The sequence below is a fragment of the Rattus norvegicus genome, chromosome 7 (assembly GCF_021556685.1).
Source record: "Rattus norvegicus strain SHRSP/BbbUtx chromosome 7, alternate assembly SHRSP_T2T, whole genome shotgun sequence".
Classification (NCBI taxonomy): domain Eukaryota; kingdom Metazoa; phylum Chordata; class Mammalia; order Rodentia; family Muridae; genus Rattus; species Rattus norvegicus.
Window position 1 is genome coordinate 118,783,894 of NC_141540.1, and position 21,453 is coordinate 118,805,346.

At 47.3% G+C, this 21,453-nt stretch overlaps 2 long non-coding RNA genes across 2 annotated transcripts; one reads left to right on the forward strand and one right to left on the reverse strand.

Annotated features, from left to right (window-relative positions):
* Positions 1-1,557: 1,557 nt before the first annotated feature.
* On the forward strand, positions 1,558-4,254 carry LOC148004868 (uncharacterized). Its single transcript, XR_015624858.1, has 2 exons — positions 1,558-1,702; positions 3,828-4,254. It is a non-coding gene; the product is annotated as an uncharacterized LOC148004868 (long non-coding RNA).
* Positions 2,720-11,330, reverse strand: LOC120093820 (uncharacterized). Its single transcript, XR_015624857.1, has 6 exons — positions 9,418-11,330; positions 7,786-8,277; positions 6,360-6,541; positions 3,597-3,639; positions 3,373-3,528; positions 2,720-3,007 (listed from the first exon to the last, which is right to left on the reverse strand). It is a non-coding gene; the product is annotated as an uncharacterized LOC120093820 (long non-coding RNA).
* Positions 11,331-21,453: the final 10,123 nt, after the last annotated feature.

Genomic DNA, 21,453 nt, shown 5'->3' on the forward strand with positions numbered 1-21,453 from the left:
AAGCGTAATGGCTTGTATCAAGCTAGCCTCCGCCGACCTCCTTGGCCATCTGCCTCTCTCTTTCTCTGCATCTGCCTCTTCCTCTTCAGACCCGGAAGTCCAAACTGTACCTTCTGCCCAGCCATTGGATCCTGGACTCCTTTATTGACAAAATCAAGAACCAATCAGGGCACCAGACCTTAGTATTAGCACCTCCCCCCACAGTCACAGTCTCAGTCTCTCTCTCTCTCTCTCTCTCTCTCTCTCTCTCTCTCTCTCTCTCTCTCTGCTTATATGTGCAGTATGTCTGCACAGTGTTAGTGGACACCAGAAGAGGGGGTCAGATCCTTGAAACTGAAGCTACAGACAGTTGTGAGCTGCCATATGGATGCTGGGAATCAAAGTCAGGTCCTCTGAAGAACAGCCAGTGCTCTTACCCACTGAGCCACCCCTCCAGCCCACACCTGAGTGTGGTGTGCAGGATGATTTCTCCTGTGGTCAAACCCACCTGACGCCCTCAGGAGCTAGGCTTTTCCTGCCTCCCGTGGAGCCAGGGCCCTAACCCACGTCCTGTCCTAATGGAGTTGTTTCTATATCTGACTCATGCATAGTCTTTTCCCCAGTCCCTACTCGTATGTGCCTGTCACACATTTTAAACTCCGTGTTAGCACCTCAGCCATTCTCACATCCTCCCCTCTTTCAACCTCCTCCAGCTCACAGGCTTCCCTCTCCCCAGCTACTCCTTCTCCTCATAGCCTGCCCTCTCACTCCCCCTTGCTCTCTCTCTGCCTCTTGCTGTCCATTCACCTGCTTGCACACACTCTCACCCTCTTACCCTTTCTCTCTGTCCTCCATTATGTCTCCTGCTGACTTGGTATCTCCACCATTCTTCCCTGGTTCCCTAGCCCTGGCCAGTCCAGTCTGATGGCCATGCTCAGCCTACTTCTTTCTCTCTGTGTCTGGACTTTTCCAGATGCCTCTGGCTGTATCTTTCTCGTATCTACAATAAAAGTCTTAACCAAACCATGGAGTGGTCTTCTTGGCACTTTCTTCCCAGCACCCCCACACATACACTGTAAGATAATTCTCTCAAAGATGCTGGATAGCAGATGAGGAAGGACTGTGATGTACAAGAGAAAAGGGAGTAGATGAGTCCTAACATTGTCCTAGCTTACGGCTCAGGAGACCAGGTGTTGGTTGTGCAAGGAGGGAATGCCCAAGCTGAGGACAAGGCTAGAGTTGCAGGGAAGCTAGGATTCACAAGATAGAGAAGAGAACAAGACAGGGAGAGAACCTGGAAGTCTGCAGAAGTTCTGCCATGAGTGGAGTACACGCTGACACAGGATCCATGGAGGAGGCTGGCCCAGGCTGAAGGATCAGCCATTTGGAACTAATGGGGTTCAGTACCTTCTGAGCCATGGAGGGGAAGGGAAAGGGGGAAGGCCCCACATGTCAAAGTGAAATAATTTCCTCCTTCAGTGATCACTGAGAAGTGGGTGAATGAAAAAATAAAATAAAAAAGGGAAGGTCGTGACTGCTCCTAAGTATTGGAGGAGATCATTTGCTGTAGATAAAAGGGAGAGCACAGCCAGAGGTGGGGACACAGAAGAGGCCAGAGTGGACATCATCCTGACAGGGTAGGCTGTGTGGGCTGAGGGAGAACTTAGTAGAGAGGAGAGAGGGGAACCAGCTCAGCAGCCAGGAGGCCCAATGGTACAAAAGGGTGAGTAATTAAAATGGCTGGATTAAAGGAAGAGTCTGTGGGGGAAGGGCAGCCCAGCACCTGGGCTGCAGAATTTGGGGCAGAGGGCAGAGTATGCCAGTCATTCCCTGTAAAGGGTGGTGACTGAGGCATGTTGGGAGAACCTGGTGGGCAGGTCTGCTTTGATCTCTTAAATAAGCCGCTCATCCATTTGTCCTGGGGTTTGGGAGGCCTGGGTAAGACTAGCCCTCGACTAAATAATTCTCAGATGCTCACGGGAAAGGAGTAGAGAGAAAGAAGATCTGGGTGGATCAGGCTGACCCGTACTGCAGCAAAATGTTCAAGAATATTTATAAAAATGAAATGATCCAGGATCAAATAAGGTAAAAAGTAATGGTTTGGGTTTTTTTGTTTGTTTGTCTTTTTCTTTTCACCAGTAAAAACTCACACCATATAAAGATGTAAGGAAGTGTGGCTCAAACTGATGAGGAAAATCACGAAATCAAAAGTGACACAGGGCTGGGCAGTGGTGGTGTTCACCTTTAATCCCAGCATTGGAGAGGCAGAGGCAGGTGGATCTCTGAGTTCAAGGCCAGCCTGGTCTACAGAGTGAGTTCCAGGACAGCCAGGGCTACCCAGAGAAAAAGCCAAAATAGAAAGAAAAAAGAAAAGAAAAGCAAACTAAATCCAAACAAACAAAAAAAAGTGTCTCAGGGCCAGAAAGGCCTTATTTTCTGACGAATTTGTAATCAGAGGGGGAAAAAAAAGACAACTCCAAAAGCAGTAGCCCTGGGGACCCCATGAGGTCTGGGACTGGAGCTGCACTGGTGTCCTGATAGCTCTCCATCCCCGTGCCCGGGTCATTCCTGCCGTCATCCTTGCTCTCCCTCTAGCACCGGAGTCCATAAAGACCTGTGTCTTGTAGGTGGAGCTTCAGAATTGACTTTCGTTTTAGGACGTTCAGTTGGTGTCTGCTGTCGACTCTGACATCTGAAGTGCCCGACAGAGCACTACACAGGCTGTAGGAACGGCATGTAATCATTGTTGTTACAAAATTTATTTCTGATCTCATTCAGCCCGGCACTTTCACACATTAAAGGGAAGGGGTCCAGGGAATCCAAAGCGGCAGGCAGGCTCACTTGCACTGATGTATGTATCTGATGGACGTGTCATGGGCCATGACAGAGGTTACATATAGAAGAGTCGGAATAATAAACAGAAAAGGATGATGGACCCTCCAGTGATGGAGCTCAAAATATAAATGAAGGTGAATTTGGAGGTGGCTTTGGCCTTCTCGTACTCCTTCTGTTCCTTGTACAGTCTTGTCTGAGTTTTAGGGGAGAGGGGAAAAGATTAGTGTTGTGGGTTCTCAGATAAGGGCTAGAGAGATGGCCTGGTGGTTAACAGCTCACACTGCTTTGACAGAAGTTCTGAGTACAGTTCCCAGTACTTATGTCAGGGGCTCACAGCTTCCTATAAGTCCAGCTCCAGGGGAATCTGACACCTTTTTCTGAACTCTGAAGGCATGTGATACATGAAATTAAAGCATCTTTAAAAAAAAAAAAGGATTCTGAGATAGAGGCTGAAGTGGGAGCTGAAAGGACCCAACATAGGGCGTGGATCTGAATCTGCAGGAAGCAGGGGTAGTGAGGGCAGAGAGGGGATTGATAAGGCATCTTACAAAGCATCACCTTTTGACTTGAGCGGTAAGCTAAGTAGCCTAGTGGAAAGAAAAAACAGAGAGCCAACATCGCTAGGCAGCGGTGCTCCTGGATGTGTGAGATGTCTTCAATCTCAATTTGCTCTTCATTCCATTCCTCATCTTTGACAGACATTCGTTCAGACACCTGGAGACAGACAGTGAGGGACTCAGGTCTCAGCATGGGATTAGGACTTTGAATTCATCCCTACTTACCTCTTTCTTTTACAAATGCTTTGGGAGCTGGACAGTTTTAGACCTGAAAATTGCGAGGAGAAAGACCAGATGATTATCCAATTAAAGCAAGCTTTATTAAATACTGGCCAGGAGGATGGACACTGGCCGAGTCTATACCTGGGTTTTCCCAGAGAATGGCTCTGAATTAGGTCAGGCGTTCTTAAAGGCAAAACCCACAAGGATACAGTGTTTCCTTCCTTCATCCAATAGGAGGCAGGCTTACATCCGGATGCACTTCCTGCCTATGCTCCTCCCACCTATGTGTGACCAAGCACATCCTGTGCAGGTGGGTCAACCACCCTCGTTTACTGAAGAGAAATCACCTGACTTGCCAGTTTACAGGAACAGCCTCCCCCACCAAACCAGGAAGTTGTCTGCCCCTGAGCAAGCGGGGCTCACAGGTTAACTTTAGCCCTTTCAAAGAGAGAGCTGAGTGGCCAAGAACACACTGGCTGCTTTCGCAGAAGATCCTGGTTTGATTCCCAGCACTCACACGGAATCTCACAATCATCCAGGCCAAGGGCATCTGACACCCTCTTCTGGCCCCCACGCACATGGTTCACAGACATACGTGCGGGCAAAACACTCAGACATAAAAAATGAAATGAAATAAAATAAACCAACCGGTAAAGATTAATCTTATTATCGTGTGTGTGTGTGTGTGTGTGTGTGTGTGTGTGTGTGTGTGTGTGTGTGTGTGTGTCTGTGTGTGTGTCTGTGTGTGTGCAGGTGCCCAGGAAAGTCAGAAGGGACCCTGGATGGCCTGGAGCTGGTGGTCGTGCACTGCCTGAGGTGGATACTGAACTGGGTCCCCTGGAAGAGCAGCCAGGGCTCTTGAGCAGTGAGCCATCGCATCACTGCAGCTCTGGGTGCTTCTCCTTTTTCACACTCACACACTTCTACGTGGCCCATCTAACATCAGCACCGAGTGACTTTAACGTCCTCACAGGCACCACCACCAAGATGTCCCCTCTAAAGGTTGTCATTCACTCTCGTTCCCTGTCCACCAGCCCTTCCCACCCCCACACTCTATCACCTCCCTTCTCCAGTGTCCCCAGACTCCCTCTCTCTGTCTGTCCCCTCCATACTTGCTTCAGGGAAGGGTTGTTCTTGTCTACTGCCTCGAAAGTCCCTGCCTCTGGTGAAGTTTCTCTCTAAAACATCCAATGGCCTCTTTCAACATCTTGTTCCCCAAACAGTGCCCCTGACCTGCAAATGCTTCCTTTTCACCCCCCATAAAACAGTCTGAAAATAAGACTCTCTTTGGGCGTGGTGATGCCTTTAATCCTAGCACTCAGGAGGCAGAAAGGGGTAGAACTCTTAGAGTTCCAGCCCAGCCTGGTCAACAGCAAGATCCAGCCAGGGTTACACAGTGAGAATGTGTCTCAAAAAGGGAAGGAGAGAGGGAGAGTGTGAAGGCAGGAGGGAGGGAAGGAGGGAGGGAGGGAAGGAGGGAGGGAGAGAGGGAAGGAAGGAGAGGGAAGGAGTGAGAGGAGGGAGGGAGGGAGCCTTACTGGCATATTGGTATCCAGCACTCTGAAGGCAGAGGCAGGAGGATTGTGAGTTCCAAGAAATCCTGAGAACTGTAATGAGGCCATGTCTCAAAAACACCAAACCAAGGAAACACAATGAATAAAGCTGGCCGTGGTGGTGAAGTTCAGGCAGGAGGAGTCAACAGTGGTCTCAACTGTGTAGCTAGTAGGAAGCCAGCTTGAAGTACCCAAAAACTTCCTTAAAAACAAACAAGCAAACAACAAACTCCCAAACCAAACCAACCAAACAACCCCCGAGGGTACAGAGGATGGCTCAGGATAAAGTGTTTACTGCATAAGTGTGAGGACTTGAGCTCAGATCCCAGTACTCAAGACAACTCTGGGTATGTCGGCACATGCCTGCAACCTCGGCACTGTGAGGCTGGAGACAGGCTGGTTCCCAGGGACTGGGTGCACAGCCAGCCTAGGAACAGTAAGGTCCAGGTCCGGTCCTTCTTCATAGAAGCACATACAAGCACACTCACACAGACACACACACACACACACACACACGTGCATACACACACACACACACACACATGCTCACATGCACAAGCAGGCAATCATGCGTGCATGACACAGAAAACAAGAGCAAATAAGACCAGGATCACTTTTTGTAAAACCTTCGTTAGAAATTCTTCATTCCCTTCTAAAACTCTCAGCCCCATGGCTTCCAAGGTCTGTGACCTCTTCTTCCTGTGACTCCTTCGCTGTTCACCTATACACCTCTCCCCCTGCTAATCACTTGACTCCTTGAACCCTTTCTTTGACACCCTATAAACGCTATGTCCTCCCTGTGTCTGCCTGTACCCTCTTTTACGTCTCTGGATAAAGCAACTGCTCATGTCTGACTAAGACATTTCGCCTAACCTTTAAAAAACCTTAAGTCTAATTGTATGCGATGGGTGTTCACCAGTGTGTATGTCTGTGCACCTACTGGGGGACAGATGGGTGTGAGCTGCTGTGGGGACCTTGGAATTAGAACCTCTGGGAAAGCAGCCAGCGCTCTTAACCCCTGATCAGCCTCTCCAGCAGCCTCCATAGCCTTTGGAATGGCTCTCTGGTCCTCTTAGAATAGCTGCTCTGCAGGAACCTTTCCTCCTGGGAACACTGCTCAATCCACTTTTAGCCAGCCCCGCCTGCCCCCGTGATTCACCAGTGTTGCTCCCCTGCCTACTCCCTGCCACCCTCCAAAATTCCCAGTAGGTACCTGGAGCCTACATCCCAGGCCCAAGGAAAGCTCTCAGTGCCAAGCAACTCCCTGGAGATTACTATGGCAACCAGGCAGGGCCTGCCTCCCACACTGAGATTTCTCTTTCGATTGGATGCTTACTATAATGGAGGTTCAGTCCTGGCTGTTTCATTGGGCAGCTCCAGAATTCCAGGTTCCACCTGGAAAACAAATGTGAGGGAGGCCTTATCTTAACCCCCCTGGCTTGTTTCTGGGTTCCTGATCAGCACCTTGAAGCTTAGAAAAGGACATCTGAGGCAAGAGCAATGTGGCCTTGTGGTCTCAGACCACACTGGAGGCTCGAGGGCAGTGATATTCCTGTGGTCACACACACAGTCATGACCTTTGCCCCTCCCATGCCCAGGACCTCTAGCCAGTGACCTCATGGGGCTCAGGCTAGCCTTCAAGTTGCTGTGTAGCTGAGGTTAGTCTTGAATTTCAGACCCTCCTGCTGCTGCCCTGTGGTGCTGGGGATCCGAGGCAGGGCTGTGGACACAGGCAAGGCCTCTCCCCACAGAGCTCCATCCTCAGCCTCTTGAGTTTCTTATTAGTTGTGTCAGGTCTGTCTGATCTCAAAAGCCCAGAGTAGCTTCCAACTGACTTGGAATCCAGGTCTAGGGAGGTAGAGTCAGGAGGATCGGGGGTTTATGATTGTTGTAATAGAAACAGCAAGTCAAGGTTAACGAGACGCCATGAGATACTGTCACAGACAAGGAATATTGAAAGGGCTGGGGAGACCCATGGCTCATTGGGCTCATTGAGATAGAAGTTTCTCTTAGCCTCCTTAGTAGAAGAAAACGGACTCAGCATCCACTCTCCTTTTAAAGGTTCCGGTCTTTCTTCTCTCTCTCTCTCTCTCTCTCTCTCTCTCTCTCTCTCTCTCTCTCTCTCTCTCATATATATAATGTTTTTCTCAAGATAGGATTTCTCAATGTTGTCCTGGCTGTCTTGAAACTCACTTTGCAGCCCAGGCTGGCCTTGAACTCACAGAAATGGACCTGCCTCTGCCTCCTCAGTACTTCGATTAGACCCATGCACTCAAAGGACCTAGTTTGCCAGAGCCAGGCTGACTCCATGACAAGCTGAAAACTGGCAGTTTGGGAGACTAGGCCTAACTTTCTGTTTCTCTGCACTGGAAAAGTCCAAAACAGTCAATTCCAGGAAAAACTACCCATCACAGACAGCCAGTCAGCAGCAAGCTGCCCCACCACTTAGCCTGGGCAAACCTTATGGGCAGCTAATCAGGAGCTGTAGAAGGTGCTTCACCACCTAGCCTGAGCCAAGAAGAGTTATTCAATAAATCTGCCTACACCCCAGAGCCTTACCCCTTCACTAAGGCACCCATACCCGTGGAGGTAGAACCAACCAATCAAGGGAAAGAAAGGCAAAAGTCACCCAGGCCTACCCCAACAGGCATTAAATTGATCAGTGCCTGTCCGTGCAAAGTCCACACTTCTGTCTTCCATCCAGACAAGTCATAGACCCCTGCATGCAGCTTCTTCACAGAATAAACACTCTCTGCTGTCACCTTCTATCTGAGTCTGGGGTATTATTTTTTGCAAACCATGGACTCTTACAGCGCCACCGGCACCTGGCCACAGATTATTTTTGTACAGATATGTATGGATGTGTGTGTGTCTGTGTGTGTGCTTCTGACCCCACCGTGCCGAAGCTTCAGGCAGGTGCCCTGAGCTCAGGTCTTTGTGTGTGAACTGGGAATCTGACTCAGGCAGCTCTACCCACAGAGCCATCCGGCTACGCCCTTGTGGGTTTCTTCATTTGTTTGTTTGTTTTGAGAACGTCTTGGGTAACCCAGGCTAGGCTCCCTCTTGCTTTGTAGCTGAGGCTGGTCTTGAATCCTCTGGATGCACAAGAGTGAATCTGGATCCACAAACCTCTGTAAACAACAACAACAACAGCAACAGCATCAACAACAAGGGTTTGTGTCCTGTCCGTGATCTCAGCACTAGGGGACAGAAGTTAGCCGATCCTGGGAGCTCACTTGGCTAGTCCAGCCCCAAGGGCAAGCTCTGGGTTCAGCGAGAGACATTGTCTCAAAACTCTATTGTCTAGCAGACAATAGAGGCAGACGCCTAACTGTGACCTCTCACCTCTCACTGGCATGCACACACTTTCACTAGGTAGGCACACAGAGGCATGCACACACTGCCTAACACACACCAGCTGAAGATGGTGAAATTGCTGCTCACTACCAACAGATGGCAGTGCTGCGCCTACTGTCCAAAGCTTGGCTGTGCTGTTTCCTTGTCTGGGCTCCTTAGCTCACTGAAGTTGTTTAGCCTACACTACAGCTCCCTGTTTTTGAGTGCTTCATTCTTCAGAGTACAAAAATAGTTGTGTGTGTGTGTGTGTGTGTGTGTGTGTGTGTGTGTGTGTACCAACTCTGTGTCTGGTAGCCAGAAGAGGCCATTGTATGTCCTGCCGTTGGAATTAAAGGAGGCTGAGCCACCTGACATGGGTACTGGGAACTGAACTTTGGTCGTCTGCAAAGCATGGAGTGCTGCTCTTAAACACAGGTATGTATCCATTTACCTAATTTATCTATAATCTATCTATCTGTGATTATCTATTATCCATCATCTGTCATGAATATATTTCTTCCTCTCTCTCTCTCTCTCTCTCTCTCTCTCTCTCTCTCTCTCTCTCTGTCTCTGTGTGTGTGTGTTGAGACAAGGTCTCAGACTTAGATAGCCCAGGCTGGCCTCCAACTTGATTAGTAGCCAAGGATGACCTTGACTTGACCTTCCTGACTCCACTTCCTGAGTGAAGAGTCACAGTAAGCACAACCACACCCAGTTTATGCAGCGCTGGGGACTGAACCCCAGACTTCATGCATGCTAGGCAGTTGCATTCCCTCATTCCCTAGGCCTCTGCAATCCACTGTGATTCCTGGAAATATTCCCCTTCCTCTCTTACCAGTTTGTGTGTTGGTGGCTCGCCAGGGTCTAGCCTTCCTATAACTAGGACATGTTTGTCAATAAGGCCTAAAGCCACGAGTACTGAGTCCATCACTGACCAGTTTGAGCTGAGTCCGGGCAAGAGTCTTCCCTGTCATTACACCGATTGGCTTCATCAGTCTGTGAGCCTGGTATCTTGGGTATGGGTTTCTGTTGGCGCCTGCGCCGCCAGTGTGTGAGTATCGGGCGTAGGTCTGCGGGATTGAAAGAAAGCACATACATGGGTCACCCATTTTCAGCGAGTGCCACCAAGGCTTTACTGAGATCTCCTTATATACCCAAGGCAAGAGCCGTGGAAAAACAACAAGGCTGGTGGAAATCCCCAACCAGGAAAACAGGAAAAGTCTCTGTGGTAAAAGTTCCAGCCCAATCAGGGCATAAACAACTTCTTAACAGCAACAAGCAGGAAGGCTCGGTGGGGAGGAAGGGTGCCATGGAAAATCCCAGCCCCAAATCGGGGGCTAAGAGCAGCTGCCAATGGAATAAACAATTTCTTGCTATAGCAGGCTAAAAGGCTCAGCGAGGGGGGAGGGAAACACCAAGGTAGGGCCCAACAGGTTTCTGAGGCCAGAAGCTCTTGGGAGGAGGGTTGGAGTCCTATAGCCACTTCAGGGAGAGCTGGACCCAAGACATGGGGCATGAGCAGTGGCAGGTGACAAGCAGAGGACAGGATGTGCCAAGTTTGGGGAATAGTTTCACCTGGCATCTGAAGTAGAGGCCTGCCTACCCCAAGGGTGTTTGGAATCCCTGTGCAGACCATCATGGTGAAGTGATTGCGTGTAACATGACAGTTCTTCTGTAGTCTGTGGACAGTGCAGTGGCTTCCTAATATTGGGAGCTGGGGCTTCCACAGGAGTTGGGGCACCTGAGCTCGTGAGGTACCTGGTTGGACTATAGCTATGATCTTTTTACTCAAAGACAGATCCTCCTGTCTTGAAAACAGAAACCCAGACCCACCAGGCCTCTGTTAGCTCTACCCAGAACCCTAAGGGCTGTACTGTCCAAGTCCGTTCATCACTATGGAGATAAGAGCATCTCCAGTCCTGTGTGGCTGCCCTCAATAGGTGGGTGTGGTCCTGTGGCTTTCAGTCACTTGGGGCCTAAGCTGAGGAGCCAGGTTTTGTGAACAGAGTTCTCACTGTGCTCTTCCTGGGATTGGTTATGGGGAAGTCTGCCTCTTGTCTCTTCTTCCAAGTGCTGAGGAACAGAGCGAGGGAGGCCTCTGAAGAGCAGACCGAGAAATCTGTGAGAAAGCTAGCGCTAGCCGGATGGTGTTGTACATACAGCTTTAATCACAGCACTTGGGAGCCCGAGGCAGGTGAATCTCTTACTACATAGTAAGGCTTTGTCTCTAAATAAATACATACATAAGTAAATAAAAGAAAAGGGGGTAGATTTTCTAGCCAGCCTAGTCCACACGATGAGTTCAAGACTGCCTACCAGGTCTTCATAGGAAAATCTCAACCATAAGTAAATAAATAAGAACCCGAGGAAGTGTGGCCACATTGCATTTGAGAAAGGATTTCATACAACCCCGCCAAGGATGGGTGACTTTGATCTCCTGATCCTCTATTCTTGGCCTTCTGAAGTATCAGGGTTGCAGACATGGTTTCCTGGCTTCGTGTATGTCTGGAAGAACTGTCTTACAGTGGAGGGACACTTAAATGTAGAGATAGCTCAATGGCTTTAGTCCCCCAGAGCTGTTTTTATAAAAATGTAAATGGCATAGGAAATCCTGGGGGTTTTGTTGTTGTTATTTTTGTTTTTCGAGAGTGTACTCCTCTGGTCACCCCCACATTCCTGCTGCCTCACAAGTATCCCTCCTCCTAGTTGTTCAGTCAGTTACTAAAGCGCTCCCTGTTATGACAGAGTAGCGCAGCTGCCATTAAGATCTCAAGTCCAGGGGTTGGGGATTTAGCTCAGTGGTAGAGCACTTGCCTAGGAAGCGCAAGGCCCTGGGTTCGGTCTCCAGCTCCGAAAAAAAGAACCAAAAAAAAAAAAAAGATCTCAAGTCCATTCGTGTTGTGTTGGCCAGAATACACCCACTGAGGCTAAACTAATAAAGTGAGTTCTTCCAAGGGCCGTAGTCTGACTGGCAAAAGAGGCCTGAGGGCCGGATGCAAGAGAGAGTTGTTTGGATAGAGTTTGAAGCTATTCAGAGTCACACAGTAAGGGGTGCGAGCCACCAGCTAGGAATAGCAAGGCTCTGAGTTCAGCTGAGACGTATTCATCTGGAAGACACCTGAGCCTGAATGAGGACCTAGCAGAGGTGACATCTTATTTTAGCCATAGGAGATCCTGAACATCAGACAGCTGGCTGTGCCCACCCACAGAACTGCAAGTTAGTAAGTGAGCTCATGGGAGATTGTTAAGTTACACTGGAGAATGAACTGCATTTTCAAGCAACGTGGTAGTTAACGATTCAGATGACAGCCATCAGTGGACACTTGTAGAGTGCCACTGGCATTCAGTTGGGTAGTACTCCCTGAGCTTGTGCTTTTAGGGAAGTGGATGCTGTGAAAAGCCACATGTAGACTCTAACACACACACACACACACACACACACACACACACACACACACACACAGTCTCATATTTATCAGGCAAACACTCTAAGCTGAGCTATATCTGTAGCCCTTTAAACAAGATCTGTCAATTTTTTAAAGATAGGTTCTCACTATGTAGCCCTGGCTGGCCTGTCTCTATATTTTAAATGCTGGGATTAAAAATTTGGGCTATCGGGGTTGGGGATTTATCTCAGCGGTAGAGCGCAAGCACAAGGCCCTGGGTTCGGTCCCCAGCTCCGAAAAAAAGAAAAAAAATTTGGGCTATCATGACAAGCTTTAAAGGTGTGTGTGTGTGTGTGTGTGTGTGTGTGTGTGTGTGTGTGTGTGTGTGTGTTTGTGTGTGTGTGTGTGAAGTTGCTCATAGAGATCACAAGTAGTCACTGGATTCCCTGGAGCTGAAGTTACACGTAGCTGTGATCCACTCGACTGTCATATGGGTGCTGGGAACTGAACTCATGTCCTCTGCAAGAGTAACAAATGCTCCTGACTGCTGGGCCATCTCTCCAGGTCCCTCTCTTTACATTTTTAAAATCTGAGACATGGTCTCCTTAAGTTGCCTAAGCAGGCCTTGAACTTTCAATCTTCCTCCTCAGCCTCCCAAATACCTGGGAGTACAAGCCTGCATACCAGGCCCAGAAACAACTGTATTGGATTTTAGACAAGGACCTTAAAGACCCTAGTCATAACAGCAGCAAGCCACTATAGTCCTCTCTTCTCCTCAGAAGCTGTCGGCCACCAGCCTTTGACTTGTGTTCTAAGTTATGCAGCCTTGCAGAGAGCTCTGTACAAGGTCATTTTTCAGACAAGGCCAGCCCCCTGTGTCTGGGGTCACTCTCCAGACAAAGTCAGGCAGAGACAAGGAAGCCCATGAGATGCTCTGACCTTAGTAGTAGAGTTGCTCTCTAACAAGCCATGGTTCAGAAGTCAGCGAATCCTTCACGGAATGATTTGGTTCAGAGTGGGAAGCAGAAGAGATGACCACTATATTCAGCTTACTTCCTTCCTCTCTCTTTTCATTTGGTCCAAGACCTCAGCCGTGGGTTGGGGTCTCCCATCGTCAGGGTGGTTCTTCCCCACTCTGTACAGACACAGCCTTAAGAGCTGTATTCCCAGGTGATTCCAACTTCAGTCAGGGGCTGTGGAGATGACTCAGTGGGTAAAGACTTTGCTCCACCAGCATGAGAACCCGAGTTCAGGTCTCCAGCACCCAGGTAAGCACTGGTGCGGTAGCAGCCTCCTTTTACTCCCAATGCACAGCAGCTAGAGACAGACATTTTCCAGAGCAAGCTGGCTAACCAGATAAGCCAAATTGTCAAGCTCTGGGTTCTCATGAGAGATCATGCCTCAACATATAATGTGGACAGTGATTGAAGAAGAAACCTAATGTCAACCTCTGGTACACACACAGATTCGTGTACACACAGACATGTACACACATGTGCACTTGAACACACACATGTACACTTGCACACATGCAGCTAAACACATGAGAACATGCATGCATACACACATACACACATGTGCACTTGAACACAAGTGTTCTCTCTCTCTCTCACGTGTACATACACGCACACACACAAACACATGTGAACATGCATGCATACTTATGGATTAACCATCATTATTACTATAAGAAATTGATTATTATGGTTCATTTTCAGAACGAGGTGCATTTGGAGTTTATCACAGAATCACAGTTAAATTGCAGGCATAAGCCCTTGTCTTCCCTAGGTGGAAGCTGATGTTAGGTCTAGAAATTCCCCGTTCATCCTAAGATTGAACAGTTACAAGCAGTCTGCTCTGCCACTGGGCCCATGTATCAGAAAAGGAGGGAATCTCAAGCCTGTGGTATATGTTATTTACTGAATTCAGAACAAATGTCATCTGGGATAGGGGGCAATACCAGACACAGGGAAGATTGTACCTCCCTTAAGAAATTAGCCAGTGAGGAACTCAGGAGGCAGGGTGACGTGATCAGGGATTTAAAAGCCCCTGGTGTGCAGCGAATTGGTGTGGCAGCTGTCTTTGCCTTTTCTGTAGGCTGATGCCCAAGTTTGGAAGACAGAAAATGTGTCACTCCTGCTACTCAAGGGTCTCCAGCACTCTTATTATGAAGTGAGGACCACTGTTACTGCCACTGTGGGCTTTGGCTGCAGGGCTGCCCGGCTTATAAGAAAGAGATAAAGTGTAGAAGTTGCAAGGTTTTGAAGCATCCCAACATGTCCCTCCTGGCTGTGGGACAGTGTCCAGTGGGCTTTCCTGACTGATCTACTGGGGGGAGGAAAAGCAGAAGTTTGTGTCTTCCTGGAGTTAGTTGAATAGACTGGTCTGGGTCTCCATGAAGATTCCAGAGACAGGACACTATCTACCTGCTGGTTCAACTTCGGGTGGACTGGGATGCTGGGTGGGAAGGGGCTGCGCACAGTGGAGGTGAGGGACTGAGCACCTAGAGACCAGGCACTTTTTTGTTGTTATACTCTGTGGCTTTGAATGGCCTGGAATTCACCATGTAGACCAGGCTGCCTTCAAACTCACAGAGATCCTCCTGCCTCCACCTACCAAATGCTGGGATTAATGTTGTGTGCCAGTACATCTTGGGCATCATTGACAATTTTCCCATTCTTACTTTATTTTCCTTTCTCCTTGTCTTTCCTTTCTTGCATACATTAGGTGGTTTGAAGGAGAGTGTCCTCACAGGTCCATGTATTTGAAAGCCTGGGCCCAGGTGCCTGTGGTATTTTGTGAGGTTGAGGAACCTTTAAGAGGTGCAGCCTTGCTGCAGGTTTTGAGGGCTTACAGCCTGACCCCACCCCTCCCTACTGCTTCTGCTTCCTGTGGGCAGGAACAATGAGATTGATCAGACAGCTGCTTCCTGCTCCTGCCTCCATGTGATGCCTCCCCCAGCACGATGTCCACTACTCCCCTAGGAAGCCAGAACAAACCCTTTCTCTCTTCAATTGCTTTTTGTCATGGCATTTTGTCCTAGTACCAGAACAAATGAAGTTAGTACAATCGGAGATTTCTTGGTTCGAGTGTTTAGTGTTTGTTTTCTAGAATAACAGGATTATAGAATGAATCTCTCTATATAGAGAAAATGGAGTTATTTGAATGACGTCCAGACCATGGTCCAGCTAATCCAAGAATGGAGGCCTATGGGCAGAAGGTCTAAGACCCCAGTTGATCGGTCCAGGAGGCTAGATGACTCAGCTGGTCTTCAGTATCCACTGGCATCCCAAAGAAACAGGTTCTAATGCCGGAGAAAGAAGGAACTTGCTAGCAAGATGAGAGCAAGCAGGCACAGGACAAAAAATTCCTTCTTCTATGTCCTCTACAGGCACCTAACAGAAAGTCTGACGCAGATTAGAGGTGGGACTTCCCTGCTCAAAAGGTCTGGATTAAACTTCTGTCTTTCTGCCTCAAGAACTGTATAAAGTTATGACTTCCACTGCAGAGATTCAGAGTAGAAGTAGACCTTTCCAGTTCAAATTAAGCAAAAGCCCCTCACAGGTGTGTCCCTCCATTTTCAGGTTTTAGTTCATTCCAGATGTACTATTCCAAGGTGACAACCAAGAATAGCCATCCCTCTGGGTTTCAATTTCCAGACAGTAAAGGCCACAGGCAGAAAGGAACGGTCTCCCACTTTCTGATCTCTAATTGGTTTCAATGGGGGCAGGGGGCAACTCCAACTTTTCCATCACAGAGATAACCAAGCCCCTCCCCTCCCATCCCTCCTGATTGGCACATCAGAAAGTCACACTGAGGATCTACCTAAACCTAGTCAGAGGACCTTCCTTCTGATTTAACTTTTTCTCTAGAGGAGACCTGATAGACGGACGGTTGGTTGCCAAGGACTAGACTCCCCTTTCGGAGAGCTTCTGAGGAAGAGGTGTTCAGGAGCAGTGACAAGAACAACTCAGAGTCCAATGGTGGGTACGAGCTGACAGTTTTCTGAAGATCACCAGACAGCTCAGCTCTCATGAGCCAAACCCTGGTCTCTTATTTATCTATCAGTTCAGTCGTCCACCCCAGGGTCCCTTTTGTTTATCCCACCATTGAGCGCTCTATGTTAGCCCCTTGATTCCTAGGCAAAAACAGCAATCACACTTCTTGGATGGATGTGTGAATGGTTCCACACAGTCCTAGTGACGGTTTTTGATTTGCGGCCTGGGTTAGATGGAACCATTCTCTTCATCTTCCTCACCTATCCTTTTTCTTCTCTTGGAGCAGATTTTATTTTTCCTTGCTCTCTCTTGGCTACCTCTACTGGTTTCTCGTACTTCACTGTTTCTTCTCTGCCTGCCCCAAAGCCACAGGTCCTGGTTCCCAGGTGTGCTGGGAGAGCCCAGACTGGATAGAAATGGCTGAGGATGCACACATGTAGTAGCCACTGCCACTCTGGAATGTGGTAAGTGTTGGGGTTCAGGAATTGACATACAAACCATACGAACACTGATCTCAGTTAAACAAGAATAGTTTATTGACTGCACACCCCGAGACTGATAGAGATCAAGAGGATGTGAGAGCCTAATTATGGTACCAGTCTGTTCTTAGAGCAGACTTTTTATAAGAAAATCCAAGTTCAGACGTTCAGAAGGCCAAGGGTGGAGGAAGTATTATATTTTGGCTAAGAAATTGGCTAAAGGTATTATCAGCTAAGCTTTAATCTGATGTTCCTCGGTGAGGAAGGAAGGGTGGTGGAGGTGGACAGGGAGTTTCGGAACATTGAGATAGCAGAGCATAAATAACAGAACCACAGTGTTAGGACATTGTGGGAGAATTTTTCAGCGTCTTCTATGGAGAATGACTTCTGGGAAGCAGACTCTGAGAACCTGAACTTAATTTCACCTTTGGAGCAAAATGGAGGCTGAATACAAAATGACCACAGTTGTTTTAAAAGGATCAGACCTCAATGATAAGCGACTCACCAATATTTCCTCCAAAATTGAGCCAATCAGGACTTGATTAAAGGAAGTGAGAAGGGGGAGTGGTGGAGTCCAAGGATGCTGAGCCTTAGAACTAGGGTCAGTTAGCAGAAGAGTAGGAGGGACTTTACCTCATCATAGCAACTGCCCAAGCCATAGAAAATTCCCTCTGCTGAGGGGCAGAAGTGTAGAGATATGGAGACTCCCCGTTTTTGGGTCTGGGCATTTCTGCTCGGACATGTGAAGTCTTTCTAGCTGTAGACACATGTAGTCCGAAATCTTGGAGGTCTGAGGCAGGAGGATCATGGGTTCAAGGCCAGCCCAGGCTACAAAGTCAGACTCTGTTTCAAAACAAAAGAAAAACCATCTACCCTCAACCCTAAACTTTTAAACCTTGGAATCTGAGACACTGAGTGCAGTTAAGGACCCAATACATAATCTCGAGATCTTAGCTTGGACCAAGCATGATGGCACATACCTCCAACCTCAGAACCCAGGAGGCAGCAGGAAGCAACAGGGCATCTGTGAGTTCTAGGCCAGCCTGGTTTGTGTATCAAGTTCCAGGCCAGCAGGAACTACATAATGAGACCAGGTTGTCAAACCACAAAATAAACAAACGAGACCGAGAATTAAACCTCTTCAATTCCAACCCCTTTAAAGCCTGAGCAACTGAATACAACATTTAAAAGATTATTTTATCCTATGCGTGTGGAGTTTTGCTTGGATGTATATGTGTGTGTGTTATATATGTGCATGGAGACTCAGGAGGGCAGAAGAGGGCGTTGGGTCTGGAACTAGAACTACAGAAGGCTGTGAGCTGCCACGTAAGTGCTGGGAATCAAAGCCAGGTCCTCTGGAAGAGGAGCCAGCACTCTTTGCCCGTGAGCCATTTCCCCAGCCCTATCCGAGGAATTTCTATGTGTCCCTGGAAACAGAGATGTAGAAAAATAGGTCTAAGGGTTGGGGATTTAGCTCAGAGGTAGAGTGCTTGCCTAGCAAGCGCAAGGCCCTGGGTTCGATCCCCAGCTCCGAAAAAAAAGAAAAGAAAAAAAAATAGGTCTATAAATCTAGCATGTACTAATAAAACTAATTAAGTTATTTAAAAACAATTCTTGGGTGTACTTCTGTCCTGTTTTGCCTCTCTGTCACTGTGATGAATCACTGACCAGGCTAGTCTGGGAGGCAAGTGTTTATTTGACTTAGAAGTTGACATCAAAGTCCATCAGGAAGGGAAGGGAAGGCAGGAACTCAAGTAGGAACCCGGTGGCAGGAACCAAAGCAGAGGCCATGGAAGGAGAGTGCTCACTGCCCTGTTTACCATGTACTCAGCCTCTCACACAGCCCAGGGACACCTGCCCAGAGGTGACACCACCCACGGTGGACTGGGCTATCCCACATCAATCATTAAGGAAATGTTCCACAGACATATTGATAAAAACTGTCCTATAACATATAATCTTACCATTTATTAAAGGCTAAAGCAAATTTGTATACTAATTCAATGGGTTGCTTGTTGGTTTTTATAGAAAGGATTAAATGCCAGAATATTTTATACTGTGGGACATGGGGCATCCTCAATATTTCTGAGTCGATGTACATCTTGATTTTGCTCCATTAGCATTGAGGTTGCTACTTTGCATGAATACTTAATACTAAGTGGCAGACTTAACTTTAGGGTCATTTCAGAAAGCTTTGGAAGTTCTGTCGTAATCTCAAGATAAAATTCACTTAATGCTTTTCAAAACCAAATTTTATCTGTTTTGGTGGCTAAGCCAGGAGCCATAGTGTGTGTGTTTTTGTGTGTGTGTGTGTGTGTGTGTGTGTGTGTGTGTGTGTGTGTGTGTGTGCAACTTCCAGGAGTTGGTTCTCTCCTTCCTGCCTGTGGCAGGTGCCTTTACCCAGGATCCATCTTTAATTCCAGCAACATTTGTCTCAGCTAAACAGTTCTTAGGATGCCCTTCACTCCCTCAGCTGAAACTGTCAAGAGTTAGAGGTATTTTCCATTCATCTTTAAAGTTTATCAACTTTTTCTGATGAGTTGGCAAAGCCATGGAAAACACCTACCTCCCACACACTGCCTTAAGACATGGTCTCAGTATGAAGCCTGGTGTTAGCACCACATTTAAGAATCTTGTCCTCAAGCTGGTCCTGGTGACTGATGTCTTTCATCCAAGTTTTCGGGAGGCAGAGGCAGGGGATATTTGTGTTTAAGACCAACCTGATCTATAAAACAAGTCCAAGATAGCCAGGGCTAGTTACACACAGAAGCCCTGTGTCTGAAAACAAACAAACAAACAAACAAACAAACAAACCAAATCTTGCCTTCAGACTCAACTAAACCAAAAGGAAGTCCCATTTAAACTATCTGCTTTTTTCTCTGCACCTTCCAAGTGCCTCTGTCTGTTGTTCCTGTCTGAAGTCTGCGTGTCCCTAAGAAAGGCCTTTGCTCCTTATGTATGCAATAGTCCATGCACGGTATCAGACAGGAATGAGAGGTCATTTTCTATAGAAACTTTTAGGAGTTTTGCAAGCTGTCTTAGTGACAGTTCTCTTGCTGTAAGGAGACACCATGAACAAGGCAACTTATAAAGGCATTTATTTGGAGTTCACTGACACCTCCAGAAGGTTTGTCCATGACCATCCTGGCAGGGAGCATGGCAGCAGGCAGGCATGGTGCAGGAGATGTAATTGAGAGCTCATATCTGATCCAAACATTTCAGGAATTGAGATCGAGTTGAGAGAGGGAGGGAGGGAGGGAGACTGGGACTGACATGGACTTTTGAAATTCTAAGCCATCCCCCAGTGACACCTCTCCTTCAATAAGGCCATACCTCCTAATCCTTCCCAAACAGTGCCACTAACTGGGGACCCAACCTTCAAACATGAGCCTATGTGGGCCATTGTCATTCAAACCACACAAAGGAAAACATTTACTTTCCTCTCTCAGCAGCGATGCAGAAGAGGACACGGCACTGCACACACGTCATCAGACTCTAGCCACATGAAACTTCCAACACGAACTGTTGGCTGCCTTCAACAAACTGTTAACAACCAGGGATCCTCTTTCTGCTGACAAAGAAACAGGAGACCAGGAGACGGCAGCTGAGCAGCTCCATCCTTTTTCAAAGACTGTGACAGAAAGCAAAGCATGGTAGCAAGCACACTGTCATGGGCAATTTGATGTTTTGTTTTTCAAAAATGATTTTTGAATAGTCATTCATTTTTACTTTATGAGTGTTTTTGTCTGCATGTCTGTCTGGGTACATATGCAGTCCTGTGGAAGCCAGAGGACGTGTTGGTATCTTCTGTTACAGAAGGTTTTTAGCCTTGTAGCTGCTCATCCAAGCCTTTTTTTAGCAGATCTTTGGGATGTCCAGGTGGCTCGAACTCTATCATACATGGAGCCTGAGACCCTTACTTCTCAGTTTCAGCTGAATCTGCAGCAGGATGCTGAGGCCATGCCCTGACTCTGTGCAGGAGTGTATTGACGATGCAGTCCATTCTATGCCCTGATCAGTAGGTCTTCATCAAGGCCAGCCCCATCACTTCCATGGACATATTCATGGTTCTGTATCTCACGGTGGTGTCCTGTAACTGCGGAGATAAACTCATGCTGATAAAAGAGGGAAGAATAGAGAGCAAGAAAAAATATGGATGAATATGTCTGAATGTGGATCTTGGCTTGAGTCTTGACTGGTCCCTGAGCTGTCGTTGTGTAAGACATTATCTCTCAACACATATTGCACCTCACACAATAATAGTAGGAGATTTCAACACCCCATTCTCATCAATGGACAGATCATGGAAACAGAAATTAAACAGAGACGTAGACAGACTGAGAGAAGTCATGAGTCAAATGGACTTAACAGATATTTATAGAACATTCTATCCTAAAGCAAAAGGATATACCTTCTTCTCAGCTCCTCATGGTACTTTCTCTAAAATTGACCATATAATTGGTCAAAAAACGGGCCTCAACAGGTACAGAAAGATAGAAATAATCCTATGCGTGCTATCAGACCACCATGGCCTAAAACTGGTCTTCAATAACAATAAGGGAAGAATGCCCACATATATGTGGAAATTGAACAATGCTCTACTCAATGATAACCTGGTCAAGGAAGAAATAAAGAAAGAAATTAAAGACTTTTTAGAATTTAATGAAAATGAAGGCACAACATACCCAAACTTATGGGACACAATGAAAGCTGTGCTAAGAGGAAAACTCATAGCGCTGAGTGCCTGCAGAAAGAAACAGGAGAGAGCATATGTCACCAGCTGACAGCACACCTAAAAGCTCTAGAACAAAAAGGAGCAAATGCACCCAGGAGGAGTAGAAGGCAGGAAATAATCAAACTCAGAGCTGAAATCAACCGAGTAGAAACAAAAAGGACCATAGAAAGAATCAACAGAACCAAAAGTTGGTTCTTTGAGAAAATCAACAAGATAGATAAACCCTTAGCCAGACTAACGAGAGGACACAGAGAGTGTGTCCAAATAAACAAAATCAGAAATGAAAAGGGAGACATAACTACAGATTCAGAGGAAATTCAAAAAATCATCAGATCTTACTATAAAAGCCTATATTCAACAAAACTTGAAAATC